The sequence below is a fragment of the Benincasa hispida genome, chromosome 12 (assembly GCF_027475165.1).
Source record: "Benincasa hispida cultivar pf3 chromosome 12, pf3_genome.v1.1, whole genome shotgun sequence".
NCBI lineage: Eukaryota > Viridiplantae > Streptophyta > Magnoliopsida > Cucurbitales > Cucurbitaceae > Benincasa > Benincasa hispida.
Window position 1 is genome coordinate 85,396,243 of NC_143489.1, and position 6,248 is coordinate 85,402,490.

Genomic DNA, 6,248 nt, shown 5'->3' on the forward strand with positions numbered 1-6,248 from the left:
CTCATAGATTACCAGAACGCCCACACAATCCTTACATCATTGAAGCATAACAAATTATTTTATAACTGGTGGAGAGTTAAATATATATTAAAGTGTTAAAATTTTTATCTACGATTTATGCATGCTTGTAGTAACGTCTTGTTAGTAAATGTTGAAAAGTCAGGTCGTTACAATCACAAATGTAAAATAATAAAAAAGTCATCACTCTACAAAGGGAGAACTATGTACGTCAAGAGACCATGAAAAGTGCATTTGAAGTGATATCAAGTTGCAAATTAGAAATCTTGATAATGTAAACCATATTATACATTTCATAGGTTATAAGCCAAATTATGGCGTTGATAAGTGATTTTTTTTAATCAAAACTAGTAAATCATATAAATGAACATTATCTACTAATTAACATGAAAGAATTTAGGCCAATTTTATTTCAAGGAAACATAATTCATTAGTGCCAATCTGAAAAGTGGGTACCATTTGATTATGTTTGTTATTGTTGATCTATGTTTCGTATCATAATGAAATGTGGGCTCACTAAATTGATTATAACCAAACAATAATTTATATGATGATGGTTTAGGCCAACAAGACTATGTTAACTCACAAAGGTCATTTTTTTTTATAATTATATACAAATTTTTAAATGATAATTAGCTTGATAATTACATAATGAATTTCAATTTTAGAGTGGTGTGATGCAGACACTAACTTCATTCTATTTCCCACACCGGTTAAGTTTGAGAAATATACACCAATTGTTATATATGAAAATGAATTCTGTAGCATATATTAATATATTAATATATTAACATTGGAGTTGAGCATTCAGCGCAAGGCAAACTATTTCATATATTAATATTGAAGTTGGGCATTCAGCGCAAGGCAAACTATTCTTTCGCCTTTTACTAAAGAATACCGTGTGCTATGTCGACCATTTCTTCTACTTAATACAACTATTTCTTTGACAAATATAATTTTCGATGACAATTTTTCATGCGTGGGCAGACGAAAATATATTTGTGGGAGAAATTTATGTGGTTCCATATGCGAGTTTTAATTTTTGCCTATACAACTTGCATGGACATATAATTTTAGTATCTATCGACAAAAAGTGTATGTGGACATAATCCTTTTAAATCCCAAATTTTATTTTTTCTCCACAATTTCTTAAAAACCTACCCCACTTTCATTTTCCCCACACTTTTTATCCCCCCATTCCTTTTTCTCTTCACTCTCCGCCCTATTTCCTTTTTCTCTCACCATTCTCACGCAAACTCTCACACAACCCACGTTCCATTCGCTCGCCGCTACGCACAACTAATGTCAGCTCGCTCGCGTCTGCACTGTGTCACGGTCATGCTTGTCCAGGGCCTGTTGCCCATGGCCGCATGCCCAATCCAACCCCCTTCTAACATACTTTCATATCTTGTATTGTATTAGCTTAGTTAGCTTGCTTTCTTTACATTTTCATTGTAAGTGACCACTCGCCCTTTTGCATATGCAAGGGCGCCAGTTGGCTTTTTGTTCAGAATGCACTATATGGGGATAAGACTAACCATCACTTCCTCATACTCGGAGTAGTACTCTATAAAGCTGTTGTTGTTGCTTATTGCTTTCTAGTCTACTACAATCTTTCTTTCTTTATTCACACTCACAAAAGCTTCTTACGAAAACCTTTTCTCCAAACCCGTTTTCTAAAACCGTTTTCCTTAAAACGGGGGTGGAGGTTGCGAGAGGCACTCGGTGTGCCACCGACAATCCGTATTCGAGTTGGCTGACTTGTTCGTGAGCGGGAACAAGTGCCGCACAATCGCTAAGAGAAGCTTCCGAAAGAGCGATTGTGACACACTGCACGCCCGTTTGTAAGCTCTTCTGTCTTTTTTTTTTTTTGTCTTTTTTTTCTTTCTCTTAATTAAATCCCACTTTCTCTCATCTGTCAACTCAATTTCATTGAAATGGTGAGCAAAATCTCAATCTCTCTTTATGTTTCATTCGACACTAGACTTGAAAGCTTTTTATCATCTTTGTCTCCATCGTTTCTACGTTCTTATGATCCACATATGTCTTTCGTTTGTAATGCCTGTTACTTTTGATTCTTGCAAATTAATTGGAGTTAATACTTGTTTCTTATTGGACTTGTGTAAATCATTTCAATTTTGTCCTTGAAATTATATTATGGATATAGTATATTGTGATTTCGTGTTACCTAGTATTTGATTGAGGGTTCACATCCCGAGTTTTGGTTTTGGAATCATGGCCAAAACATTTTCATTCGAGATTGAAAGCCACACTTAGGCATTTTGAGGTTTTTTAGAGTTAAAATATATCTTAGACACTTATTAGGAAATTTCTAGTTGGTTTTGATTACCAAATTAATACTAAGACATTTTTTTAGAGAATTTCTAGTGGGTTTTGATTATCAAATTACCCTTAAATATTTTAAGTTGTTTTGAGAATTGAAGTCTCACTTAATCACTTTTTGGAAACTTTATAGGTTGGTTTTGACATTGAAAGTCACATTTAAGCATTTTTAAGGTTTTTTTTAGAGTTAAAGTGTCACTTAGACACTTTTTAGGTTCAGTGAAAAGTTTCACTCACACATTTATAAGCTATTTTTAGATTTGAAGTGTCATTTAGGTACTTTTTAGGTAATTTGTAGTTAGTTTTGAAGATCAAAATGATATCTAGGAACAATTTATAGGTTGTTTTGAGAGTCAACAAGTCTCTTTGACACTTCTTATGAACTTTTTAAGTTGTTTTGAGAATGAAAGTACCACTTACTCTTTAGGTTGGATTGTTTTGTTCTTTTTTTGCTAGATGTCATCTATATGATCCTTCAAAGTAGACAACAAACTCTATAAATCTTTAGACTTCAGAGTTTTTTCAATAATTGGTCAATATAACTTGTTGATGGGTAGTTAAACCATCTGTCACTTTCTTTGTTGTGAATTAGTTAATTTTTGTATTTGTTTAAAATTGAGTTGTATATATAGCAATTATGATTTTATTTTGTGTATGTACCGAAAAAAAGAAAATTATTATTGATTTGCATGTGCATAAGTAAAAAAAAAAAAAGAAGGTACATGTATTTTTATTTTTCAATAACAAAACCATGGCAGATATTTAATAATAGACAGTTACTAATAAAAAGTATGTGAAAACCGACATTAAAGATGATTTTCAATGTCGGATGAAAATCGACATTGAAGATAGTATTCAATGTCGGTTGAAAACTGACATGACATTGAAGATAATTGATATTGAAATCTTGGTCATCTATAATGTCGGTTTTTAAATCGAAATTAAAGACCTTTTATTACACGATCTTCGATGTCGAATTTTAACCAACATTATACCCCTATAATGTATGTTTTAAACGACTTAAAGTCCAATTTTATAGTAGTAAAAAATGGTTGTTTTTGTCCTTGAGGTACAATTTGAGTCTTGACTTATTTCTCTCTATTTTAGTGATTTAATTTTGAGCAAAGTTTTCACTCGATTCCATTCCTTTTTCGACGAGTGCACATCTGAGAAGGGTATTGTGTTAACCTTGAGGAGCAACCGATTTTTTGTAATTTAGCACCAAGGTCGCGTCGATTTTTCTTTCAAGACAATAGATCTTCTATGGCACAATAATGATTGAGATCCAAAATTGACGATGACTAACAACATTTTATGCACTTTTTGAAGCTTGATAGGATTTTTCTCATCAGTGCACTTGTGCTTTAAAACACTCCGAGTTCTACTTGTTATTTACAACTCTGTTTTTCATGATTTTATTGGGAGACAATTTATCAGTTCATAGATTTTATCTCTGGTCAAACTTCGTAATCTTGGTTCATTAGATTTATTTATTTATCACTTTTTAGGAAAATATCAATTTATATCCCCTAAAATTTGGGTATTGTGTGAATTTAAACCCTGAACTAAGAATTGTATCAATTTAAACAGTAAACTTTTGAGTTGTATCAATTTAAACCCCATATTAATTATCGTATTAATTTAAACATTGAATTTCGATAAGTGTATCAATTTAAATCTTGAACTTTCATAATTATATCACTTAAACCCTCCATTATGTTTTATTTGGATAGATTTATGAAAATTTAAGGTTTAAATTAATATATTTATGAAAGTTCAGGGTTTAAATTGATACACAGAAGAAAATTTAGGGTTTAAATTGATACAATTATTAGTTTGAAGTTTAAATTGATACAACTCCCAAAATTCAGGTCTAAATTGATACAATCCTTAAAGTTCAAGGTTTAAATTGATACAATTCTTAACATAGGATTTAAATTGATACAATCCCTAAAGTTCAGGGTTTAAATTGATACAATTCTTAACATAGGATTTAAATTGATACAATCCCTAAAGTTCAGGGTTTAAATTGATACAATTCTTAACATAGGATTTAAATTGATACAACCCCGAAAGTTTAGGGGTATAAATTGATATTTATCAAAACTTTTTTTTTTACGAAGCATAACTATTTCATTAAGACCACATTTGATAACTATTTGATTTTTATTGTTTTTAAAAAATTAAACCTATAATCAGTTTTCACTTCTGAATTTCTTCATTTGTTATCTATTTTTTATCAATAGTTTAAAAACCAAGCTAAATTTTGAAAACTAAAAAAAAGTAGTTTTTAAAATTTTATTTTTGTTTCTGAAATTTGACTAAGAATTCAATCATTGTACCTAAGAACGATGCAAATCATTATAAAAAATTGGGAAGAAATAAGCTTAATTTTCAAAAATAAAAAACAAAAAACGAAATGGTTATCAAATATGACCTAAGTTACTTAGGAATTTTTCCTTCTTTAATGAAATTTCCTGATCTTGAGAACATTTTTAGAGCATGCATAAAGAAAACCACTCAATTCACTGTTTTGGATTATAGGCAGGAAAAACTACTATAATGTTTTATGGTTTTGTATTTCTTTTCTAAATCTTAGGATTTTTTTAAGTCTGAATGTATTCCCTCGTATTCTGCCTTTCTGCTCAACATAGTCAAATCATAGGGTTTTCCTTTTTCTTCTGTATTGTAATTCAGTTCTCACTTAAAATTAAGATTGATTAAAAAAATATATGTCGATTCAAGATGCATTTGATAATATTTTTTTTCTTTTGAAAAGATAAGTTTGTGTACTAGTAGTTTTTTTTTATTATTATTATTTTAAAGAATTAGGGATTTTTTGGAACAATATTTTACTGTTCACAATTAAGAAAATAGGAACAATATTTTACTGTTCACAATTTTTTTTTTTTTTTACTAGGCAGTTATTAGTTGGGCATTGCCTTGCTTCATTAGTAAGGGTTTATTATGTAACAAAGAGTAGAACCAGTTACCCATATAACTATCCTATATACTCGACATCTATCTTGCTTCATAAGATAAGTAAGGTCTTTTCCAGTTTTTCAATATAGATTCTTAATTGTTAGTTTCTCCTCCCAAGCAATTAAACTTTTTCCTTTGATTATTTTATTTTATTCTTTTTTAGATCGATGAAGACAATCTTCAGGAAGTTGTAAAGATGGGATTTGACAGGAATCAGCTGGTGGAATCTCTTTGTAACCGAATTCACAATGAGGTGCATCATTAATTCAAAATGAGGTGCATCATTGTTATTGAGAATATATTCAAGGCTACTGTTGCTTATTATTTGTTCTTGGACAACCGATTCCATGTTTCTAGTGACTTATCTTGGAGCTGAGTTTTAGGAGACTACGGTATTCTTGTTTCTTGTCCCTACTTTAAATTTCTAGTCTGAGAAACACGTATTTTCGTTTAATACTATTAGAAAAAACTACCCAACCACCCTCCAGAGTGCATCTTGCTGAAGATGTTGAGGAGCAAAAGAAAATAAGTAACCTAGTAACTGTTGGTTTCTTGCTTTTTCTATAATGTCAAAAGATGTAACCTAGAAACTGATGCTACCAAATATATGGAATATGATTGTACTCTTTGATCTAACTTAGCAGTCTCGAGTTCATCCTTGTGAAATTAAGACTGAAGTTCTTAAAGCCCTACGAGAGCTCAATGTGGCTTAAAAGAGAATTAGACACTATAATATGAAATGTAGATGGTTACCTATAATTCCAAGCCAACATGAAGGCATGATTAACAACCCTGTGCATAGTAATCATTACTTCGGGGATGAATTGACCATCATTAAAAATGACGGTGGTGTAAAATTACCAAATGTTATTAAGTGTCAAGCGCATGAATTTTTCTTTCTATTG

The 6,248-nt window shown here is 30.7% G+C and overlaps 1 non-coding gene across 1 annotated transcript; it reads left to right on the forward strand.

The window, feature by feature from the left end:
• The first annotated feature begins 861 nt into the window (after positions 1-861).
• LOC120068704 (U5 spliceosomal RNA) lies at positions 862-983 on the forward strand. The gene has a single exon (XR_005479331.2). It is a non-coding gene; the product is annotated as a U5 spliceosomal RNA (small nuclear RNA).
• Positions 984-6,248: the final 5,265 nt, after the last annotated feature.